Source organism: Neomonachus schauinslandi, chromosome 12 (assembly GCF_002201575.2).
Source record: "Neomonachus schauinslandi chromosome 12, ASM220157v2, whole genome shotgun sequence".
NCBI classification, from domain to species: domain Eukaryota; kingdom Metazoa; phylum Chordata; class Mammalia; order Carnivora; family Phocidae; genus Neomonachus; species Neomonachus schauinslandi.
This window is the reverse complement of record NC_058414.1, coordinates 64,203,315-64,228,877: the sequence shown is the minus strand read 5'-3', so window position 1 is coordinate 64,228,877 and position 25,563 is coordinate 64,203,315.

The following is a 25,563-nucleotide window of genomic DNA, read 5'->3' as shown; positions in this document are numbered from 1 at the left end:
AGCCACCCAGGTGCCCCATTAATGGTCAAATTTAAAAGCCTTCTGGGGGTGCCTGTGTGGCTCAGGTGGTTAAGTGTCCATGACTCTCAATTTTGGCCCAGGTCATGATCTCAGGGTCGTGAGATCAAGCACCAGGTTGGGCTTCATGCTCAGCGGGGAGTGTGCTTGAGATTCTGTCTCTCTCTCTTTCTCTCCTTCTGCCCCTCCCCCCCCACATGCACACGCATGCTCTTTCCTCTCTCTCTCTCAAATAAATAAATACATCTTAAAAAAAATAAAGCCTTCTGAGCAAGAAAAGCTTCTCAGGGCTCTACCACACCCTGACTCTAAGCCTTTAGAAATAAGAATCATAATAATACCCAACACACACTGACCACTTAGTCTTCCAAGTACTGCTCTAGGTAACTTTATGAGTTGAGAGCTTAGCGCTAAATTCTTAGGTCAACGCAATGAGGCTTGCACTTCTACTACTCCCTCTTTAGAGATGAGGACAGGCTGCCAGAGCCGGTGCTCAGGGACCCTGTGTGTGGAAGCTGGGAAGCTGGGCTGGAATTCAGACCCTCCAGCCTCAGAGCTTGTTTTCCTAAGCTCGGCAGCAGCCTGCCTTCCCTGCCCTGCGTGCATCACAGAGCCACTGAAGATGTCTTCGTTCATATGTCACAACTCCAAGATGCAAGTTGATTGTGAGGGCTATAGGGGTGTTTCCCTGGCTTCATCTGCACAAGGTCAAAGGGGTCAGAGTAACTGTGGAAGGTTATTCTGGATGAGGGGTCCAATTAAAATTGCTAGGGCTTCCTCTACCTGCTCTTTGGCTATCACCTGGGAAGGCAGGTGATGTCAGCCCCAGTGGCGGGGCTGAAGCATCTACAGGACCTGGAGCGAGGAAACCAAGAGGCGAGATCAGAACTGGGCAAGAACGGAATAATGGGAAGGCCAGGGGAGCTGAAGGCAAATGGAGACCTGATCCTCCACTGGAGCAAACCAAGTCAGGTGTCAGGGGCAGGATGGTAGTCCGGACAGGTTTCCATAGTACCAAGGGCTTCTGAAGCCACCTCCTCTCCTCATGGTCCCACCTTCCTTCCCCTTATAGTAGATGGTTGCTTCTGGAAGCTTCTTTTTGTCAGTTTGTAGGGAAAATCAAGTATCAAGACAGGGCTTAGGATGTTAAGGGAATAAAAAGAGGAAAACGGAATGAAAATAACTATACTTTTAGAGAAAATCATACTGAGACTTAAAAGCTTTCTCGATTTTTTTTTTTAATAAACATGAGACTTTTCCCAGCAGCTCTGCTTTATCCCCCTCACACTAGTAAACGGTGAACTGCAGAAAAAGCACCACCAGCACTGCACAAGAGGGCCCTTTGATCAGACCTGATCAGACGCAGGGACTCCGGAGCTAGCGGGTGGGGCTTGTCTTTCAGCCCCGCCCCCCCCAAGTGCCCTTGTACAAGGCACAGCCTGCGCAACCATCCACAGCGGCCCCTCACTGGGCGCTCGCTCTCCAGCCGTCTGCACAGCAAGGGAAAACACACGTCCTGCGCGTGTGGATTTATTCATCTTCCCTCTATCAGTAAGAAGATGGAGCTATAGCGCATTAAATATTTACAATTATCAGAGACAAGACAGCGCACAGCACTGAACCAAGATAAGAATGCAGTTTTAAAATATTTACAATGAACACGTCTTGCTCCTTCTGGTTCTTTTCTTTGGCCTGGCATTTTAGGTCTCTGATCTCCTTATTGTATTTTCTTTCCAGGCCCTCTGTAGTTTGAAATGTCTGACAGAACCTCATAACTAAATCTTAAGAGGACTCTCATATATATGAGAGATATTGGGGAATTTTATTCATGTGCCTCCAAGCAAGGGGACCTTTCTCACCATCTTTTCAGCTGATGCGTGTGTCTCCTGCATATGCTACGTATGCCTGAGTCAGGTTTCTGGTAGTTCTGTCACATTCGAATGGTCCTACCTAGAACAGGGTCTGTGGAAGGAGTGGGCATGGTGTCCCTGAGAGCCCGTGTGCACTGGGTCGCCTGAAAATTTAAAGTGACTTTAGACACCAGAGTTAACAGTGTGTGGGGAATGGACTGGTTTAAGATTCATTAGTTCAATCCTAAACTGTTACACATTCTTATATTCAGAAGCACAACACCATCGTGTGTGATTTAAACCCTGACTCTTTGAAAGATTTCACTCTTTCCTTTTAGATCTTCAGACAACTGATGATCAGAAACAATGGAAATTTGGTCCGAAAGGGCTATATTAGCAACCCCAGGGAGAAAAAAACGTCAGAAAAACAAAGACAGGAAAGATAATTAGGCCCTTAGTTTAACTGTAAAGAATGTGAAAGAAGCTTCAACTGTGAAATATTTGGCTGTCCAGAGAGATGAAAGATCTCCAGCATTGCGGATGGGGTGCTAGAGAATTATCAGGGATCACAGGCATTTTATTGGATGGGTGCCATATTTGACCTTGAAGTGGTGAGGCTGACACTCCATCGTGTCCTGGGGATCTCCTGACGTCCTTGTGCCCTGGCGGTATCTGCCCCCAGGCTCCGAAGGCCTCTATGAGCCTGTGCACGTTTCTGGTGTGTATTTATATCGAGGTGGCTGTGTTGCCAAGGAGCTCTGAGAGAAAGCAGAGCGGAGATAACTTCTAATCCACCTTTCTGTGATAATGTGGCGCAAAGTGAAGAGACCCAGGGCTCCATCCCCCTGGTCTGGCATTGCCCTGGGAGGGGCAGGCCCGAGGGGTGTTTTTAGCAAACCCAGCAGACACTGGGGTGAGCTTTTGCATTGGAAATGCTCATGACCACACCAGAGTGTAACTGAACTCTGTGCAGCAAATAGAAGAGACTGGGAAGGAAGAGAAGAAGAAAGCAACATTTAATTTGTAGGCAGCACGAAATGGATTGGAGTGACCATTCCAGAGATTTGGACAGCTAGAGAATTAGAATCTGGGGACGTTAGAACTGGCGAGGAGCCCAGAGGGCACTGAGAATAGAGAGAGGAAGTCCTTTGCCCGAGATCACCGATGGAGCTGGCGACAGACAGCGGGGCTGTGGAGCCCAGCTCAGGGCTCTGTGCGCCACATCCCGCGTCCTCCGTGGCTCCCAGATCACAATGAGGTGCTTTCCCTGTCAGCACAAAGCTGGCATAAGGGAGCTGTCTCCTGAGGATTCCCTCCCGGAGAGCATCGGTTCTACCATCAGAGGATGGAGCCCCCCATAGGAATAAAATCAAAGAAGATGTGGAGGAGGACAGTCTATCGTATGCACATAGGTTGTATATTAAGGTGAAATGCTGGAAGGTGGGCCCAACATAGCTGGCAACAGCCAGCCCCGGCCTCGCATCCTCAGCTCCCGTAGCATGAGCCGGCGTGACCCAGTGAGGTTCATGGTGCCTCCATTTCCTTATCTTTAAAATGGGAATCAGCACACCCTCTTCACAGACTCATAAGGCTCACATAAGGAAAGGCATGAAAACCTTCTGTGATAAGAAAAATGTGCTTCACAAGGGAGTTTGGGCTCCTGAGGGCTTGGCCTTTGGGAACTCTTTTTCATTAATAAGCATCATGTCTGGATAGCTGGCCATTCTTTATTCTTGCCATCCTTGTCTTTTTCTACTTCCTCCAGATGATTTCTCCATCTCGATCATAGCCTGAGCTGGGGAAAAGGGCATATAGGCTGGAGGTTCATCAAAATGCCACAGGTGCTGACTCATGAGCCATGCAGTGCTCCCAGACAGCACCTTCTAGAACAAGCTTTTCTTATTAGGGTCTCAGCAGGCTGTCCTCCACGGTGGAGTGGAGAAGAGCTAGAGAGGTCCCGGCCCTTTGCCTTAAATTTCTGATGCCTGTATCACTTCATGGCACAAAACCCCTCTGGGACAGAATGGTCTTTTCCCAAAGAATTTTAATAAAAAATAAGTTGAATAGGAAAAACAATACAGAAATGACTCACAGCATAAAAGGAACCACATTAACAAAGCGTCCATGACCAACTGTAGAACTGAGCTCTTCGGGGCTCCTGACCCGAGCATCTAAAGTTGTCTTTTTTACCAGCGTTAGGTTTATGAGGTGGTGGGTTGGATTAATCACCCAGGTTAGCCCAGCCCAAGAATCCAACATAATCCTTCACGGCCCTCAAGGGGCTGTGTTTTGTTTTTCATGGAAGATATTCTCAGAGGTTCTGGCTACAGCACATACACCCCTGGGTTCTGGAATTTGTAGGATTCCTCTGGGTCATCTGGCTGACGGTCAGGGTCAGACTGTGGTAACAGTGGCAATGCTGTCCTGGTCTGTGGACATCAGCAGCGCCTTCCTGTGAGTGGACAAACTGAGGAGCCCATGACTGCGGCTCCCAAGTGGCCAGAGGCCCTGAAGAGCTGGCTGTGGGCCTAGTGGGTAATAGGGGTCCAAACTTGGCCACGAGGAGGGCATCATGGGACAGAAACTGTCATTCTCGGAACACAAACAAGATCCTGGCTCTGAGCTGTCCTGTTTATGGAGAAGGCCTTCCTGTTTGTAGCCACTTGTCTAACTGCTCCCGTGCTCAAGCCCAATCAACTTTCACCTTCCCTGTGAGCCCAATTCAGCTGATAAATATTTAATGAGTGTCTACTGTGTGCCTATAAGGCATTTTAATTCATGTTGACCTGTTTTGAAGCTGAGTAAAGGCCTGGGTCTGGGTTGGTTTCCATATTCAAGGGGAATACAAAAAGGGCCATAATGGTTCCTGGTCATTGGTCTACTAGGAACAGGACTTCATGCAGTGGCTGAGGGACAAGAGACAAGGTATGTGGTTCCCGACTCCTGCCATCTGGAGAAGAACTGGTGAGACCAAGCAACTCAGGGTGTCAGGGCCCCAGCCAGGGTCTAGTGCAGGATTGGTGCATCAAAGGAGGGCTCGAGTGTGGGACAGGAAGCTGGGCAGGAGCTCTGCTGTATGTATGGAGCATCTCTGAGGAACATGAAGAAGGTGTGGTCAACAAATCAGTGTTCAGAGCATGAGATCCAGGACTGAGGTGGTAGGACTATTGCAGTTCCCACCAGGAGTGAGCTGGGAACAGGGCATAGCTGGGTGTGCTGGTAGAAGCATGGAGACCTTCAGCCACAAGGGTCAACTTTGTCTCCACTCATAGCCTTGTTAGTTCCTATCCTCCTTCATGCCACAGCTCAAGACTACCTCCGCAAAACGAAGTTTCCTTGTTCTCTCCCAACCACTGGGACCTCTTCCTTTTCATATTTCCTAAAGAACTTTCCCTCTCTCTTTCTCCCTTTGACCCAGAAGAATGTCCTGCTGTATTTCTTCTACCCTGGCCTCTGAGCTGAAGCTACTCAGAGGCAGGTGCTAACTAAAACACTCATTAGACACATTTTGTACATCATACTTCACCCCGAGGTGACTTGTGTCAGATAAAGTACTTCCGAGCTCCTCACCATCAGCCACAACACAGTGGGGGCAACTGAGGTCCTAGCTGGCTCCAGACACTAGCTCAGTGGTTGCTCTGTGGCCGGGAGGCTTGCGGGTCCTCTCAGCCAGCCCAAGAGCAGTGCTGGGCTGAGCTCTTCCTTGCAGTAGACTGGTGGGGGCCTTGCTTCTTTATCTGAGACGATACCTCTTAGTTGACTTATTTTTTAAAAATACCATTTGCTTAATGATTTTAGAAAGTCAAAAAAGGTGAGAAAGAATTCAGAAGCAGGGGGGGAAAAGAGAGATTCTACTTGGGAATATTGCTTACAGTTGACATTTGCCTTTCCTCCAGATTGATTCTTGACTTTGCATCCTGTCCGCAGAGTGACACTCTGTCAACCAGACATTGTCACCTGCTGGGCGACTCACTCAGGGCTCCTTGGCTCTGTCTGGAAAATCTCTCCCTCTCTCTCCCATCTTTGTCTCCCATCCCCCTTCTCCCAGCTCGGAGCCTTTGTTGACGTTGACAGCTCATCCCTGGGCCATCATTCATCCTGCCCATGGCAAACTTTGGAGAAAATAAAAAACCCTGCTCCCCTAATCTCATTAGAAGGGCTGCAAATTGAATTTAGCCCCTCTCAGTGTCCCCTCAGCTGGCTGTCATTAGGAGCAGAGGCTGGGCCTTGGCTGAGACCCAAAGACCAGCTAACTGAATTTGAGATGCTGTGGTCTTGACAGGCCAAGGGAGGTAATTGAAGAGCCGTGGGGCTCCTGGTAACATTTCGGGCTGGGATTACACTGGGGATCCGAAGCCCCCATCTGCACTGGTGTCGGGGGCACTAAAGAGTCACCCGCTGGGCTTCCAGGGGTCGAATTATTGATAAAGAGATCATTCCCAGTGGAAGGTGGGGGGACAATGGGGAGGCTGCATTTGGTTATGATGCAAAGTGGGTGTCATAGGTGGGGGGAGAGGGATACCCTAGTCAGTGAGGGTGGGCAAATCACCTAAAGTTAGAAATAATTTGCAGAGAGTGTTGTCTAATGAAAAAAAAAAAGGCAGTTTGGAGAGAATGACAGATAAACCTAGAGAATATGAGGAAAAGAAATACTGAGTCTGAAATTGTGGGCATTATTTATGTGTTTGTCTGAATCTTAATATTTTTTTCTTCCTGAATCATTTTAGATTTATTTATTTATTTATTTAATTTATTTATTTATTTTACCTCAACAGTAAGCCTAAAGCATAGGGGGACTTTTCTATAGTTGAAAAATCATATTTTTGTAAAAAAGAAACGTATAAAATCCCCGCATCCTCATAATTAGGCACCTAACAGAGGTTCAGGTGGATGTGACAGACACCATCTCCGACTCTTAGGGCCTCCTTAGTTCCCAGATCTATCACAATGGTTTCAATGTAGTTGAAAGTTCGCTGGAATCCTGTTTTAAAGAAAAGGAGACTGACGATCATTAGCCAGCTACTATGTGCCAGGCATGGTCTTCGTAGCAACAGAACAAGATGGGCATGACTATGATTCGTATCCCCACTTTATTGATGAGGAGACTGAGTCTTGAAAAGATGAGTCCGTCTCTTGCCCAGAGTCAGGGAGGTGATAAGTGCTGGGACTGAGATTTAAACCCAGGGCTTCCCGGCTCCCCGACTCCGGAGGCCTTCCTGGCTTAGCACAGTGCTAGTTTTTCCACCCTCTGTCACTTTCATGGAAGAAGCCACAGTGGTGAGGTCTGTTACTCAGAGGCGAGGTTGGGAGCGCAGGCTAGGGGCCAGACAGGCTCATTCCACCATGTGCTAGTCATGTGACCTTGGGCATTTCCAAATCTCTCTGTGCCCTCTGGGAAAATGGGGACTTGCCCCTTTGGCTTATTATGAGGATTAAATGAGCTGCCCAGTGCCTGGCACATTTTATGTGCTCACACTGTGATATTAATCTGTAACTTAAATTATGATTATTGTTGTAGTGGCACCATGAAGAATGTCTGTTCACTTGCATATCTATTGGCCATCACTCAAATATTAGGCCACAACATCATCAGACCCCTGTTTTCTCTGCCAGACATTCCCCGATTTAGGGTCAGGACACCTCACATTTACATTCATGGAACTTACCCAGAAGTGCAATTTTTGGTGAAGAGTAAAGAATGAACCCAAGGTTTTTCCTATGTTGATTATATCCATGGTTTTTTTTCCTCCAGCCTGCACTCTTTAATGTTGGGTGAGGTAAGACTTCTAGCTGCAGGCTCTCCCACACCTGTTATTATCAAGTCCTTGCTCCGCATGAGGCATTTTATACATTTTACCTCATTTAATGCCCACTTTTATTCATCTTATGGTATGTTTCATTTCCATTTTTCAGATGAGGGAAGTGCATTTACTTTATGTTTTCCATATTCCATCATGCCTACAGCATTAACTATAGCCTTCCGGTTGATCTAAAATGGCACAGACTACTAAAATATGGGTTTTACTACCTTTGACAAGACTTGTTTCGGTAAATAAAGGTCCCCCCCCCCCCCCCGCCGTCTGTCACTGTACATCCCAGTGGCACTCAGGCTTCCGATTCAATGAACACTTACAGTGTGCCTGGCTCTGGGTTGACAGGCTTTTCCATATTGTCTCATTTAAGTCACCATTAATTCTATGAAGAAAGGCCTATGACTCCTATTTAGCAGATAGAAAGGTGGTTTCAAAACACTTAGGAGAGTTTTCAAGGATCATGCAATTACTAAGTGGAGTATCGGGGAAGGAGGTCCGGGTAGCGTCTAGCTGTATCACTTCCAGCCCTTTGAGTCATCCTAACCGAGGCCCCGGCATTATGGAGCAGAGATAAGCCATCATCTCTGTGCCTTGCACAAATTCCTGACCCAGGGAATCATGAGCTATAATAACGATAAAGTGCATTTTCAGCCACTAAGGGTAGTTACACAGCGAGAGATCACCAGAACAGTGCCTCTCAGAGGGTTCTTGTGAGAAGTGTGAGTTGATACACCTAAAATGCTCAGGGTAGTGCCTGGCACAGTCGGCATTCAACAGAAGTGAGTTATTACTCGTTGCACAGACATGTATTAATCACCAAGCTGTTCTGTAGTCTGTTCTAGCTGGGAGGGACGCAGAGTGACTGTGACCCAAGCAGTCGGGACCTCGTGGAAATTAGGATCAGCTAGAACCTGGTCACACACTGGTGGGGTATATGAGGAATATACTTCCCTCCACTCTGGTCCCACATGTCATTTCTGTCCCTGGGAGAAGTACAAGTCTCCAGCGTCTCGCTGCCATGGGATGCCTGCCCATGTCTGCACAGGCCCGGAGGGGTTAAGCTCGTGGGTGTTGTCCGTCGCTGGGGATGAAAATCTAGCTGCTCTTGATTCCTGGGAAGCACTGATGCCCTTCCCAGGTCGGAGGAGAAACCCAAACCGTGGTTGAATAAAGACAGTATTCTGTTCACTGCATCAATTAGGCCGACCCTAGGGGCTCTGGGAGCCCCCACGTCCCCCATTTGCAATGACAGCTGCCATGCTGATGAATCCACATTGACATGGTAATTAAACAATTACCCAGACTGGGGCTTTTCTAGTGCGGCAGCTTTAGCAGGGGGAGCCAGGGGCCACGGGCTGGACGAGGCCTGGGGCTTGTTCCAGGGCCATGAGGTGACCTGCAGTGCCTGGGTCATTCCCAGACGTGCCCCCAGGGGCCGCCGGCAGGGGCACTGCAGCTGCTACCTCTGGCGCTGGTGGCAGGGGTGGGCCAGGGGGGTGCCACAGGAAGGATGCTGCCCAAGTGTGCTCATGTGCGCTTGCTCTCTATCGCTCACTTTCCTTGGGAAATCCTCAGTTGGGTGAAGCCTGAAAGGAATCCCCTGTCCCTTTATGGAGGGGATGGGGTACCGTGTCAACTCCAGACTGGCCTAGCCCTTCCTCTCTGGAAGACTCAGAGACATCCAAGGCAGTGTTGTGCAAATGGGGACAGCAAAGGCCAGGGAGCCATGCCTTCCTGGCCTCAGAGGGAAGAGCAGAGAGATCACCCTCCTCAGTAGCCCTGGGGGAAAATACTCTTTCTGTGAGCAGGTCATCACAAATGAGAAAACCCTGGCCTCTTGGTGCAACCACACAGTTTACCATGACTTGAGTCAACCCTAACCAGCCACAGCCCCCTTTGCAAGAGTATACACTTGTGGGTCAGGTGGGCTGGGCTCGTGCTCTACTCTGCAACTTAACTGTGTAATCTTTGTAAGCCTGGGCAAATCAAAAGGTCCTTCGGAGCCTTCATTTCCTCCACTATAAAATGGACTCATAATCACTGCCTTGCCCAGCTGTACTTGAGATTAAATAAGATAGTCTATGTCAAAGGACTAAGAGCATTTCACATAAGTAATAAATGAGAGAAGCTTACTGATGGTAAGATTCCCCATCAAGATGAGTTCCATCCACAAAAATGATCAAGTTGACTGAATGGCATCTAGAAGACAGACGAAGACACACCTAGAAGTGCCTTGAGATGCAGAGAGTGCTACTCTTGGGGACCTCTTGCAAGTGAGGTTGTGTGTAGAGTGTGCTCGGTAGAAACAAAGGAAGAGAGAAGAACAGCAAATGACCTATTTGGGGCATAGAAAGAGGCAGAAGAGAAGTGTCCTGGTTCAGAACTATCAGGCATTACCCCATGAGAGGTAACAAAACATTTATCCATTCATCCATCCATCCATCCATCCATCCATCCATCCTTCATACACAGATAAACACATATATTATGGGGTTATGATACAGAGGTGAACATAGGCCAAAGCAGTGCCTGGTCTTATAAATACTGGGTCAATAAATGAATGAATGAACGAGACGAAATCCCTGTCCTCATGATACTCTGCACGGTGGAGTGCGCTGCCTCTCTTACCTTATGTCTAAGTCAGTTCAGCCTGAACCATGATTTATAGGAGGCACAGAGACATCAGGTGTGCAGTTTTACAAGAGAACTACGAATCAGGTGTAACCTGGTTAAGTACACGGTAAGCTCAGATGGACATATTCAGAAGCATAAGAGCTCTCCAGTGGGCAGGTGAAGAAATTCCAGTGTTGGAGTCAAACCTTAGGATTCCAAAATCACAGCTAGATTTAGCAGGGAAAGTGCCATGATTGATTAGTAATGTCTGTCCTAGGCACAGGAATGGAGAGAGAGAACTCACTGTTCATGCTAGCTATTTTTCATCTCAGGTTTAGGCAAGGTCTAAGATATCTCATAATAATCAAATTTTGTGATTTTTTAAATAGGGTATTCACTGCATACTGTGAGCAACTAGTGTTACAGTTTGTTCCTGGAACCATGGTTTCGGTTCCATTCCTTTCCCTGCCAGTTACCTTAAGTAAAACCACTCAAGCTCACAAAACCTGAGCTGTCATGCAAAAGAAATGTGACTGCCTTAAGAAAATCCAATTTGATTAGCCCAAGTAGTTAAAAAAAAAAGTCAAACTTTGTTAATTAATTCAACAAGTTTTTACCAAACACCTACTAAGTTAAAAGCCTTGGGAATAAAGAACCCAGCTTCCTCGGATGGTCAATGTCTAAAGTGTGAGTTTGTTGGGGGTGCAGGAGGGTAGAAAGAGGCAGAAATGCCTACAGACACACTCTTAAATTACTGATTTAGAAGAGACAGTAGTTAGTGAAGTTAAATTCCATAGGACTTGAGCATTCTTTGAGGGAAGCCCGAAAAGTGTTTTTATGGCTGCCCTCATCTATGCTGTGGGAGCTGACATGGTTCTGGGATCGTGCTAGAGGTTTGAAATTGAGCTCTTGGCATTACTAATCCCCCTTCAGCCTCCGCTGTCTGAAGAAGACTGCACTGTGCCTGGGAGTGTCCAGGCAGAGGCCGTAAGATGAGAGGCAGGGGGCAGGGATCAGGGCATCCCTTTGGACACACTACCCGAAGTATGGTTCCTGGACCAGCAGCAGCAGCAGCAGAAGCTGGGAGCTTGACGGAAGTACAGCATCTCAGGTCCAGCTGCAGACCTACCAAAGCAGAATCTGACTTTTGACAAGATCCCTGGATAACTCCTGTGCACACTGCAGGTTGAGAACGCTGGTTGATGCAACAGGAATGCCGCCTCTGCCTCCTGGCTGGTCAGAGTAGGCTCTCCACAGTGACACCTCTTCTCTCGTTCACTCTCTTTAAACATTCTTCAGTGTTCTCTCTAATTAGGCCCTACCCTTTGTTTCTAGGCTCACATGCCCTCTTCCTGCTATTCTGTTTCTTTGGCATCAGGGAGGGCCCTCTGTTGCCACAATCAAGTCTGCAATGGCTCAGCAATAGGAGGGCACTGTATTTACCTGGCTGTGTTATCCACACCTAGTGGACGTCATCCCCTTCAAGTCTCTCTGCAAGTTTTCTAGGAGAAAAGAGACAAATGCATTCTATCATGGGAGAGCGAGAGATGGGAGAGAGGGAGAGGAAAGGGCCGGGAAGGCCATGGTGGGAGGGTTGGGACAAGGTGAGGAAGCCAGGAAAGCTAGGAGAGAAGGGGTTGTGGGTCAGCTGGCTCTTAAAGAATAAGTCACAGTTACAAACAATGGGGGTCTCGGGTCGCCTGGCTGGCTCAGCTGGGAGAGCATGTGATTCTTGATCTCTGGGTTGTGAATGTGAGCCCCACATTGGGAGTAGAGACTACTTAAAAATAAAATCTTAAAAAAGAAAGAAACAAACAAACAATGGGATTCTGGTTTTTCCCTCGCATTGTTTTTCTATTTTTTATCATTCATTCTTTGAATCACTCATTCAGTAGATATTCACGGAGGCACCAGCTTTGTGGCAGGTTCTGTTCCCCATGCTGAGGACACAGAGGTAGGTGAACCACACCTGAAGCATAAGGTGAGTGGAGAAGACCTTCCCTGATGAGCGGGCTGCAGAGGCCCAAACCCTGTACTAGCATCGTAGGTAGGCTTGCCATATGCCATCACTGGACTGGGGCCTCCCTCCCCTCACTGCTGTGGTATCTGAATTCTAAGGCGACCTGAAGTATGAAAACACTCTCTATAAAGTAGATAAAGTGATGGAAGGGTCTTCTGCTTTACCAGATATTTTCCTTAGGATTAGTTTAATGAGGTGCATGCATTCCTGGAGGCTCTGCACACTATCTCATTTAACCATCACAGTCCTGTGAAATCGGTAGCAGGATGAGAAGAAAACTGGGCCTTAGAGAGCTGACAGCACGAAAACTGCGGAGTCAGCCCCCGAACCCAAATCTTTGCTGGCCAAGGCTGCATTCCTGACCACTTAGTGAGCAGAAGACCCAAGGGCAGCCAGCAGCTAGAGGCACAGCAATTGGACATTTCTGCTTTGAGTTAAAATTTTTGAACTGGACTGAATTCATTTGAAGTGAAAATATTTTGCTGGCTTCTAAAGAGGAAGACCACCTGGACCCCTTCCTTCCTAGTAGTCACTCAACAAACATTGGCTGAAATGAATGGTGAGCCTGGAGACAGCCAGGATGGTGAAGGGATTCTCTAGGCCTGGGGGGCCCAGGAACAGCAAAGTCCACCCTTGAGTTGCTGGGGACTCGGCTTTATTGGTTCCTTCCCCTCTGTGCAATCCTGGGGACTGTCAAATAAATGACAAGACTCATTTTACAAGTAGACCAGAAGTCTGCAGTGGCGAGCCCAAGCTGATTGCCTATCTTATCTTGAGTCATCAGTCTCTCATTCAGGCTTCCACAAACAATTCTGTCCTGCACTTTGGGAGCAAGGGGCTGATGGAGTGGGCATTTCCCAGGGCCCTGGTCGATCGTGAGTCACTGCTGAAGGGAACTTGGCCAAGCTGAGACTGTAGCCAAAGCAACAGGAAGGCTCGAGAGTTGAGATTCAGAATTCAGAGGGGGGGGGGGGGCCTCTTGGTTCTGAGAAATGATGGTGACATGACCACTATGACAATGGTGATGATAGGTGAGACACAATTTGGGCTTATCATATGCTAAGTTCAACCTTTTGGGGGGCATAAAGAAACTGAGGTCCAGAGAGGCTAAGTAACTTTCCTGAGCTCATACATTACTGTGTGGAAGAGATGAGACTTGAACCTCAGTGTGTTGGATTCTAGAGTTTCTTACCCTCTTGTTTGGGACAGGAAATCACCTTTCTTACAAAACCAAATCACAAAGCCTTCAAGGATTAACTCCAGAAGTATTCCCTGCACCAGCGGAGGGGAACCCGGACCCACCCTTTGCCTCTGTCTCATCTTCCCCTTGAGATCCTCTCACCTGTTTCTTCCTGCCACCCCCACGTTGCTTAGCAGCAAAGACACTGGCTGGAACTTAAAACAAACAGAGGATAGCAGAACGCTATATAAGAAACAATGAATCAGCCAAGTCTCTATAGAATTGTATAATTTTTTTATCTTAGCGGAACTAGTTCCTCACTCCTAGGGAGCAAAGGGGTGTTAAGAGACAGGGCTTGAGGACCCTACTCCACTTAAATGAGACAGGTTTTACAGTGCAGCAAAGATCCTAGGTTCTGGGGCCAGGAATTCCTGGGCTACGAACCTGACTCCATGACTTCCTGGCTCTCAGATGGTGAACAGAGAACCTCAACCTTCCATGGTGTTTTGCATATGAGAATATGTAAAACAGGAATTGGGGTAGTCCTTGCTTTGTGAATTTTTGGAGGGTTAAATGAGATAATGTGCATGAAATGGTTTGTGGGGAGGGGCGCCTGGGTGGCTCAGTTGGTTGAGCGACTGCCTTCGGCTCAGGTCATGGTCCTGGAGTTCCGGGATCGAGTCCCGCATCGGGCTCCCTGCTCAGCGGGGGGTCTGCTTCTCCCTCTGACCCTCCCCCCTCTCATGCTCTCTCTCTCTATCTCATTCTCTCTCTCAAATAAATAAATAAAATCTTTAAAAAAAAAAAAAGAAATGGTTTGTGGGGTGTCTGGCATAAACGTGTGCCTGATAAATGGATTCTGCGATCTGTTTGCGCAAAAAATACTAGCATCTATTTTATATATTGGGCCTCAGCCGAGATTCATTTTAACTATCTTTTCTTTTTAAAAGATTTATTTATTTATTTGAGATGGAGAGAGAGAGAGAAAGAGAGCTGGGGGAGGGGAGCACAGAGGGAGAGGGAGAGAAAATTCCAAGCAGACTCCACGCTGAGCACAGAGCTCAATGGGGGCTTGAACTCACGGCCCTGAGATCACAACCTGAGCCAAAACCAAGCCTTGACGCTTAACTGTGCCACCCAGGTACCCCCTAACCATCTTCTTTTAAGCTCCTAGGCAGTGTTCTGGTGTTCTTCTTAGAAATCTTACACATTTCTTAGAAAGTTTATTACTAGCTTCAGAAGTTTTGAGTTATTTTAAATTGGAGCTTTTCCATTATAACTCTTTTAAAGCTTTCTCAATTATGAAATATTTCAAATATACTGAAAAAACTTTCAAAAACAAGCATCTTAACTCAAACTAAATTGGTTCACTCCAGCCCTTTCTCCATGCAGGCACATCTGCTAGGCAAAAGAACCCCTCTGTCACCCCAAGGAAGTCATTCTCCCTTTGCATTTGATTGAGGGGTAGCCCATCCACTTCCTTGTCTGGGAGACATGGCTACTCCCTACACAGTGCTGAGCAAAGTTGTGTTTGTCACCCTGAAGTTCTTCATCCTCAGTGAAGACCCGATCCTATACACACACAAACAGAGGCACCTACCTTAGGCATACAAGCTGGTAATGTACTGATTTCTGCCTTATATACTTCTTTTTTAAAAATAGGAAAAAAATGTATTGGTAGCAATAAACATCAATACTGAATAGTTTTCCATTCTAGGATGCACCAGTATTTATTTAGATAAAAGTATACTAACACTTTTAAATTGTTTCTGATTTGTTTGCATTAATAACTAATCTTTATAATTTCTCATTCCCATTTTCCTAGATAAATATAATATCTTTTCATTATATTTGTGATGTATTTCTCCATACAAAAATATTTTAATTTAATGCAGTGAAATTTATCAGACTTTAAAAAATGGTTTCTGCTTTATTTTTATTTAAGAAATTCTTTCCTATGTCAAAATTTTTTCTTTGTTTTTTTTCTAAATGGTTTACTTTTGGGGTGCCTGGGGGCTCATTTGGTTAAGGGTCCAACTCTTGGTTTCAGCTCAGGTCATGATCTCAGGGTCCTGAGATCCAGCCCTGTGTCAGCTCCCCGCTCAGCAAGGAGTCTGCTTCCTCTCTCTCTCCCTCTGCTCCTCTCCCTGCTTGTGCACTCTCTCTCTCAAATATATAAATACATCTTTAAATGGTTTACTTTTTGCATTTGGTTCTTCAATTCACCTAGAACTTATTTTTGTGTATTATTTAAGTAAGGATCCAATTTCTTTTTATATGAATAACCAACTGGCCCAGCAATATTCATTGAATAGAATATCTTTACTCCAGTGATTTATAAATGCCCCATCTTTAGTAAACAATGTTTCTAGGAATTTGTGGTGGTCTGTTTATGGCTTTCTAGTATAATCCATACAAATTCCACATTGTCCTAATTGTGATGGCTTTATAATAAACCTTGATATCTCTTTAAGGAAAATTCCCAAACTTTCTTCTATTTCAAAAAAGCTTGGATATTCTAGGCCTGTGTTTTTATCACTTTTAGGCTCAGATGGCATGTTATGGGGGAAAATATAGGTATATGTGTTTGTGTGGTTTACTTGGAATTTCATTGCATTCATTAGTTAAACTGAGGGAGAATTTACATTTCTGTGATATTGATTCTTCTTGTCCATAAAAATGACATACCTCTCTGTTTATTGGAGTTATCTTTCATGCCATCCAATAATGTTTTATATTTCTTTATGGAAGATTTTTGTAACTTTTATTACATTTAATTCTAGCCAACTTATAGGTTTTTTTGATACATTTTTCTAGTATATTTTCTAATTTGTTCCAGGCACATAAGGATATCGTCGATTGTTGTATATTGATCCTGCATCAAGTAATTTTGTTAAAAGTTTAGTTCTAATAGTTTATTTGTAATCCTCTTCTGTTTTTTTATTTAATCTACAAATAATGGTAATTTGTCTCTTTTATTTCCTAGATCTTTAATTTTTTTCCCTTGTCCTATTTGCATTGGCTGGAACATTCAGTACATGGGGACTAGGAAAGGCAATAACAGGCCTCCTTGTTTGTGCCCAACTTTACAATGACTATGTCTAACGTTTCACCATAAAATATAATATTTGTCCTTGGTTTTTGACAGGTTAAGGAAGTTCTCTTTAATTCATGTTTTGCTAAGGGTTTCATACTATGGCTGTTCAATTTTACCATATGCTTTTCCTGTCTTAATAGAAGAATTATATGGTTTGCCCCCATTGATCAGAAGATTATCAGTTTATATTAAAATAAGAGTTATTTGTTCCTTGTAAGTTTTGTAAAACTTTCTAGTAACACCATCTGATGCCCTTTTGGCCAAGGAAATTTTTGTCCATTCATTTAGTTTCTTTAAGAGTTCAGGGTACATTCAGATTTGCTATTTCTTTGTCAATTTTCTTAATTTGTATTTTCTAAAAAGTTGAAGACTTCATTTAACTTTCTCTTAAGATTTTTAAAGATTCTGAAAGTGTCTACTCTTTCTCTAGTTATGGCCCCCTTTTCCCTCCTACATTTGTTTAGTTGTCCACTTACTGTTTAAACCTGTTGGAATTGGGTTTTATACAACTTGAAACTAAAGGTATCTAACTGACAGAAGGAAAGAAATGGGAAAATATAGTGTACATTGATACTGCTGCGGTTGACTCAGAACTGTTTTCCATGCCACCATGACTTCTTTCATGCTCCCCTTTGCTCTTTATCTATTGTCCTTCAAGATGCGACTAAGCAGTTAAATCCTCCAGGAAGGCTTCCTTGACAGTTGCCACCCCTGGTGAGCCTGGATGTTTTTCTTATGCTTTCCTCTGTAAGAGTATTAATCAATCTGAATAGAAATGATCACTTCTTTCATTAAATTGAATGCTCATCCAGGGCAAGGAGATCATATTCATCACCATATCCTCAGAGGAAGGCAAGTGTGTGGCACGTAATAAGCACTCAACAAATACTTTCTGATCAAAGTTATAAACAGAGCAGTATGGCATCCATCAGGAAGAGTAAACTGAGACCAGAGGTGCTCCAGAGAGAGCACTTTGCACCTCTAAGAAGAGATCTCTCTTAGAGATGAAAGTGTATGCTTTGCATGTGCTCTCAGAGAGAGAACTGTCATTCTCAAACTATAAAACTACAGCAACCCCTCACCCACTTAGCGAGGCAGGTTTCCCTTTGCCAGTCTCTTGCCTCCTCTGTGACTCTCTGGCTGATGCTGGGAAGTGGCAGACTGCCTCATGGCAACAAGCCCTTGGCCGGCACAGCTGGGATGGCCTCTTCTTACTCCAGGTTTTATCCCAACACACTCCCCTCCCCTTTCTCTTTCCTACTCCCAACTCTGCCAAGAGGCAAAGAAACAAGGGAAACAGTGGAAAGGGCTGGGCTTTGGAGCCAAATAGCCTTTAGTTGAAGTCTTGCGTTTATCCCTTCTAGGCCATGCAATCTGGGGCAATTTGCTTCTCCTCTCTGCACCTTGGTTTCTTCCTTTGTAATAATAAGAGTCAGCTCCCAGATTTGTGAAATTCCTGCCTCATGGTAAATGCTCCACAACTTTACTATGCAACATTTCAAGACCCTCTGATGTTCTAAACTAAAAGTATTTCCCCCTCTGTTCCCCATCTCCAGTCCCAAGATTTGGACATTTGAGTGCCTGGGAAGTTATGTGCACCCACTCCTGAGTCCCCTACAATTGGCAACTGTATTCAGCATTGGCATACTGATCTCTGTCATTCGGGGCCAATTGTTCATTCTGTTCTTTGAGCCACAATCTTATCTGCTGTTCTCTCCCTCTGTGTGTGTGTGTGTCTTTCATTTTCTCTCTCCTTTTCTCCCTGTCTCTTTTTCTTTTTACTTGGTGGAGGAGGTCCCTGGGTAGGAACGTCCCACAACAATTTCATGGTACACTTAATCCTTTCGTTGTTTTCTAGCCCTTACAGGGCAGAAAGCCAGGTGCTCCCCTTGCTCTTCATGGGTAACTTGATTATAAGAATTAAAAGGCTTTGATTACATTATTAATTTTGAAGCTGTGTGCCTCTCACCCAGTAAGGATCCAGGAGAGCCTCAGATGCAGATGGTCTGCAGACACTCTACCTCCGGGACAAGTCACATATCAGATAATCCGTAGAACTCCGCGCCTATCTGCCTGGCAGAGTGCAGGACCCTCGTAGGACTCTCACGTGACTTTTGCAACAATCCTGTGAAGCGAGAGGAGCAGGTTCCTTTTATGTTTCAGGTGCTTTCCCGGGGCACTGGGATCTCAGGGGCTCAGTTACGTAAGTGACTTGCCTGAGGCCACGGCCAGGTAGTATAGTAGTTACAGAAGAAACTAGAACACAGCCCTGCAGACATTTAGGCTGGGTTCTTTTTTACTACACTATGCAGCATGAAGAGCAGCCCATGTAAGGTGATTCTTGGTACACACCAGAGTGTTTTTATTTCTACAATGCGCACAGACAGGTTGGTACTACACTCCATGGACATGCTTTCCAAAGATGGCTGCAACAATATTCCATCCCATATGCTCTTCTCTAAGGTGACTTTGCTACTCTCCCACATCAAGCGGTTGACAACCCTCCCTTTGAATCTGGGCTACACTTAGTGGCTTGCTTATAGTCAATAGAAGGTGGGAGAGTAATGCTTCATGACTCTCGAGACTAGTCAGAATAGGTCATGCAACTTCCTTTGGGTTCTCTTCATTCAGTTGTTCTCCACATACTCCCTCTTGGAATGTTCCTCTCCCCATCCAGCTGCCATGATGTGAGAATCCCAACCCACATGGAGTGTGGTACCAGTTGACAATCCCACGTGAGCACAGCTTTCAAGTCTGCCTAGCCACCAGACATGCTAATGGAGAAGCCTCCAGATAATTCCAGTCCCCAGCCATGTGAGTCTTCTCAGCTAAGGCTCAAAACATTTTGGAATAGAAAAAAGCCGCTGCCATATTGGGAGACTACGGGTCTCTTGCATTTCTGCATGTCTTGTAAGCAGAAACACAGACTGTCTTTGGTCCAGATTGTCTTTTATAAGATGCTTATATAGCAAACCAAAACAAAACAAAACACCCCAAAACGAGACAAAAAACAAAAAACAAAACACACACACACAGAGAAAAATGAGATTGTGCCACTCTCGGAAGCAAAGGGCAGGCTTGCTTACAGCTTTGACAAACAGAAAGTATCCCATATAATAGAGAGAATATCTTATGGCAGGCAGGCTTACTTCCCTTTTTAAAAGATTCAGGTTCCCTACACTTGGGGGTCCTCTCCTATAATGCACCCTATTGCGTGTGCTGGTGACATCTGCCTCTTCCTATCGTGCTGTGGGAATTGTGCCTCAGGGAACTGACACAAAAGAATAATGATAATCAAACTACTGCTCTAGTGGTGAATAATAAAGTTTCTCATCTCTGCCCCAGGAGTCTCATATTTTCTAATTTTGTAATTTCATGCACCCACGAAATTGTGCCAAGCTGGCTTTTAGCTTGCAAGGACAATAAAAACTCTCTGAGCCTCCAGAGTTCTTGATGCCCTACTGTGCCTTAGATGAATTCATGATCTCCAGAAGCCATGAGCGTAATAAAGTGATTTGGGGTTTACACCGCTAAGCTTGAGGTGGCCTGTCATGCACCAGTAGATAGACGGATGCAAGTGCAATCAAGACCTATGTCTTTTTTGGGGGGGGAGGCTATAGTCTACGAGGAAGAAGTAGACATACATATATAGAAAGTATACACAGGGCCACCACACACATGGCACTCAGACATTCTATCCAAGTATCCATTCGTGTCCAATAATTCTTCATAGCAGCCAAGGAGATTTTAGAGAAAAAGATCATTGTGGTTTGACACATATAAACATGTCTGATGGGGCACCTGGGTGGCTCAGTCGTTAAGCGTCTGCCTTCGGCTCAGGTCATGATTCCAGGGTCCTGGGATCAAGCCCCGCATCGGGCTCCCTGCTCAGTGGGAAGCCTTTGCTTCTCCCTCTCCCGCTCCCCCTGCTTGTGTTCTCTCTTTTGCTGGGTCTCTCTCTGTCAAATAAATAAATAAAATCTTAAAAAAAAAAAAAAGGAAACATGTCTGATGAGTGGGGATGGCCCCAAAGGAGGCTGAAGACACGGGGACTTGGAACATGGCATGGAAGATGTGACCCAGCCAGCTTTACATCTGGAGGAAGGAGCTGTGTGTGTGTATCCAGAAAGCTTCATCTCTAAACGCTGGGATCCCTTGGTGCCCAAGAACCTTGGCTGGCGGGCCACACTTAACAGAAGGAAACGCAGAGACAGGGAGTATTGGTCTTGCTGATTGAGGTGAAAGGTCAGGAATCAGTATCGAGAGACAGTGGCACCAGGGGCTCAGGATCCCAGGGCTCAGTGAGAGCATGAACGGCAGAGTTGCCAGGACTGTGGCTGTAAGTGATACCAGAGACATAGGTGGGTTTCCAGCAGCCCCACTGGTGGTGAAGAGGCAGTGACAATGACCAACGCAGGGGACTTGCAGCGTGGCGAAGCAGCTTGCCGGACAATCAGTCCCTGCAGTTTTAGCCTTGGTGGCCAGTGTAAGAGCTTTGTCTCTCCATCAGTCAGAATAGGCCGGTCTGCGTTTTGATCTCAAGGGACTGCAAAGTCATAGTGGCTTGAAACAACACGAATGCTCTTGTGGGTCAGTAGAGAGATGGGATGTTGGGGAAGGCTTTGCTGTATACAGTGGTCACTCAGGGACCCAGGCAGATGGAGGCTCTATCATCCTATCACATGCTGTCTCCACACGAGGTCCTAGGATTCACTGTAGCAGGGGAAGAGAGAGCACGCCCCAGCTCTTAAATGCTCCCACCGGGAGGTGGCACACATCATTTCTTCTCACATTTCATTGGGCAAAGCAAGTCAATAGCCATGGCTTATGTCGAAGTGTGAGGGGTAGAGTATCATCACCATCCCATGAGTCTGAAAGGAGAGGTGGGCTGCATATATGGTCATTAACTGCTACCACAGTATTACTTGGATGTTTTGGAGCTTGCGCCACTTTGCTGGGGTAGTCCCTCTTGAGTGGATAAAGATGGCGCCCTCACCATCTCCCTTCACAAGATTAACATATAGATCACCTGAGCAGGGGTCGGCCCCTCTGCTCTGGGACTCTTTAAGCTTCTGAAGTCCAGCACTGCATCATGCTGTTTCATTTCAGCTTTGTGGTGTAGGAGAGAGAGCCCAAAAGTAGGCAACATGCGTTTCCTGACATGCAATGGTGAGTAAGGCATTTCCTGTTCTGTTCTCTTTCGATACTTCTGATTTTAAGCAGGAGGAAAATTATGAACTGAGGCAAATAGGTCTCTAACATTTCTGGAACGTTTGTTAACCTCTCTTTTTAACAAGGAGGAAACAGATCCGTGCCTCAGACTCACGTAATAGTATTTTTTCCTCACAACATTTATTTTTATCATTACCTTGTATTTAAGATAACAGATATTGGTTTTCAACCTACCTTTTGATGTGTTTCCTTTTTAGATATGCTTATTTAAATTTTCAAAAAGAGAGGTGGTTCGCAAAAAGCTCTAAGAAAATAATAGTGTTGGTTGTATGAGAACTGGCCCGAAATTTCAAAAGTATTAAGAAAATGACTGAGGTTTGGCAAAAAGAGATCTAATAACACCCCCTCATTTTCCTAGGAAGAAAACCATAGCAGGGCAGGGCTTGAATTCAGGCAGCCTGGGTCCAGAATTTGTCTGCTAGGTGTTTAACACTTGCTAGCTGTGCAAACTTAAGCACAAATCATGTGAAGTTTCTGGGTCTTGGTTTTATTATTTATCAAATGGGAATAATAATGGTGCTTGTCTCCACTGGGCTTATGTGAAGATAAAATGCGTTAAAACCTACACCGGAGCTTGACCAGTAACATAGCACCTGTGATTGGCTATTGGTTATGAATGTTACCACTCTGGCTGTTCCCCCGCCATGTGCACCTGGTCTGGTTCTCCCCAGCTGTCTTCCTTTTGCAGATCGGGCCGGCTACCCGACTTCACTGAAAGGAGGCATTTAAGTCTCGTGGTTTATTCTGTTTTTTTTTTTTATCGGAGACAAATGTTTTCCTTGAAAATTAACTAATTGAGTTAATGATCACCAAACTAGGCCAAACTGGGTCTGGCCTTCCCTCCAATCAATTATTCCAACAGCAGTTGGTGCTTATAAACAGGCAACTTGGCTGGTGGGCCCCCTTCCCTGCCCCCCAATTCTCTCTATTCATTTCTTTGTTCAATAATCTATTTTACTTGGTTGAGGTGGGAATGGCAGGCTGCAACAGCTCCTCTCTGTTAACCTGGGGGGTGGGGAGGGTAAAGCACAAGATCTAAATTGCTGGGTCAAATGTGCGAGGTCCCAGGCCCCAGAGCAGTCCCCCCAGGAGCAGAGACAGACACAGAAAGCTGGTGCTGAGCATGTCAATCACAAGGGGATTGACAACCTGGAACAACAGGTCCCAGATGCTCCTGGCCCGTGGACCCTCTCCTCACGACTGCAGGCTGAGATCAGACAATCCCCCAGAGGCCCAGGCCTCCCACTGTGTTTTCTGTGCAAAACCATGTACGAATTAAAGAGCCTGGTTTCTGAGTCATCAACTGTGGTTTTGCGTTCCTGCTCATTTGCTGTGTGACCTTTAGCAAATGATCTGATGCTCAGTTTCTTCATCTGTAAAATGGGAATACTAATACCTATCTCACAGGTGTGTTATAGAAATTAAATGAGATCACTTACAGAATACAGAATAGGCCCTGATCCCATTTCATGATGCTTCACATTGAAAGAGAGAATATGAGGTAGAAAATTGTAGGAATTTGGGGCGCCTGGGTGGCTCAGTCGTTAAGCGTCTGCCTTCGGCTCAGGTCATGATCCCAGGGTCCTGGGATCGAGCCCTGCGTCGGGCTCCCTGCTCCTCGGGAAGCCTGCTTCTCCCTCTCCCCCTGCTTGTGTTCCCTCTCTAACTGTGTCTCTCTCTGTCAAATAAATAAATAAAATCTTTAAAAAATTGCAGTGATTTAATGAGACAGTTTTCTATGCTTCCAACCATTTTCCTCTTGGTCAAACATACCTGCCCACATCAAATTGCCACTGATTGCTTGTCTTCCTTTACCTGAGTGCTTTCTTTTTTCTATTTTCCAATATTAATGCCCTGACAATAGCAGTACTCTCTTTCACCTGAGGATATTGATGAGTAATGCTTTACCAGATCAATCTGTGTGTGTCTCTTTAAGCTATTTTTAATATACACAAGCATTTCTGGCTTTAGCTAGCCTTATTCTGTGGCAGCATGTCTCAAACTGTTCTGCTCAACAGTAAATCCATGGGATATTAATAATTCTCACTCATACGAAGAACATAAAAATTTGGAAAACACTGTTAAGCAGTTAAGTAGGTTTTCTTTACTTTAGGACTTTCCCAAGCCTTTCATATGTTAATGCATAAAAAGAATAGGATAGGATTCAGTGTTTCCCAAACATATTTGCCTGTAGAATCCTTTTGCCATAGTGGAGCGTTTGAAAGGACGAGGGGCTTATAGAACAGTGCTTCTCAAACTTCAGTGAGCACATGAATCCGCTGGAGGGCTTGTGAAAATGCATAGTCTGACTCAGGAGGTCTGGGGTGGGGCCTTGGTTTCTGCACTTGTGACAAGCTCCTAGTGGATGCTGATGTTACTGACTTGAGACCAGACTTGGAGAATCAAGACTTTCAGGGGCTATCACATTCATCTTGGAGAATATTCTCTTTGCTAGGGAACTCAGCAGAAGAATGTGGTCTCAAATCAAAGTATACTTTGGAGCAATAGAAAACATACCGACACTCAGAGTATCCAGTTCTAGGTCAAACAGGAGAGCTGGTCCCAGATGGTTGAACTTGGAGGTGGCATTTCATATTTTTCAGGTCTCTGCTCTCTTACCTATAAAATGCACCCAACTTCCACTAGCCCCACAGGTTGCTGGGAGAACGAAATTCACTGTGCCAGAGCACTGTATAAAATCGCCATCACAGACCATCACTGTCAGAAGGTTAAGGCACCTTCACATCTAAGCCAGGCCTTTGTGTTAGAGTCCCGTGTGGTCACCATGACCCCTTTAGTTCTCCATAAATGTATGGATAGGCCACACTGAGCCTGGACTCCCCTGCTTCCCCCCGCCAGCCATCGCCTCCGTCAGGGTGACCAGCACGGCTCATCATATGTACTAACAGATCAACGGAGGCTGCCCGGAGCCCTCTGCTGAGAAGGACTCTCTCTGGGCTCTGCAGAAAATAGCTCCTTGGTCAATGAATGATTTCTGTTATGCGTGTTGGAGGAATAGCGCATGTAACCCACTCTTGGCCCCAGGACTAGCTCTCCACTTTGCTTATGATCACACAGCCTTTATATCGATGGTGCCTTCCCTTCTCATGCCCAGCCATGGCTAGCAGCTCTTTTTTCCCCAAAGCACAAAGCCAGCAGGTAGCTACGTGAGAAGCCAGAGTGGCCATAGACCCTGCCTTGCCCTCCCCACATTTGAGTCTGGTCTGGGGGCTCAGGCCTAGGTTCTGGGACCAAAGGGTCACTTTATTCTAGGAGTGCCCTAGAAGGTCCCCTAAGCCTCAGGTTTTTCTTCACCTCACAGGTGCCTGATTGCCCCCAAACTGACCTTGTCTCTCTTCAGTTCACCTCAAACATGGGTGAAGCCATAGATACCATGCGCAATGCTATCAATCCTCAGCTGTTTCTCTTCCAGCCCATGTCACTCTATATTCAAAACGTTCACATTTCAGTCAGTTGTAGGAGCCCTAACCTCTCATCTAAGGAAATGCTGCTACATGCTCTTGGTCCCTCAAACCAGGAGCCTCATTATAATCACTGATCATCCTTCTCCCTTGCTAACTCACCCCTGGTCAGGCCGCATTCAGTGGCACCAAGTTTTGAAAGGATGGATGCCCACTAGGCGAGTGCACCTCACAATCCCTGTTCCCAGAACCACAGAAGGGAACCTGGGGTACATGGGCCTCCAAACCTTCCCTCCTCCATAACTGATTGGCTCAGCC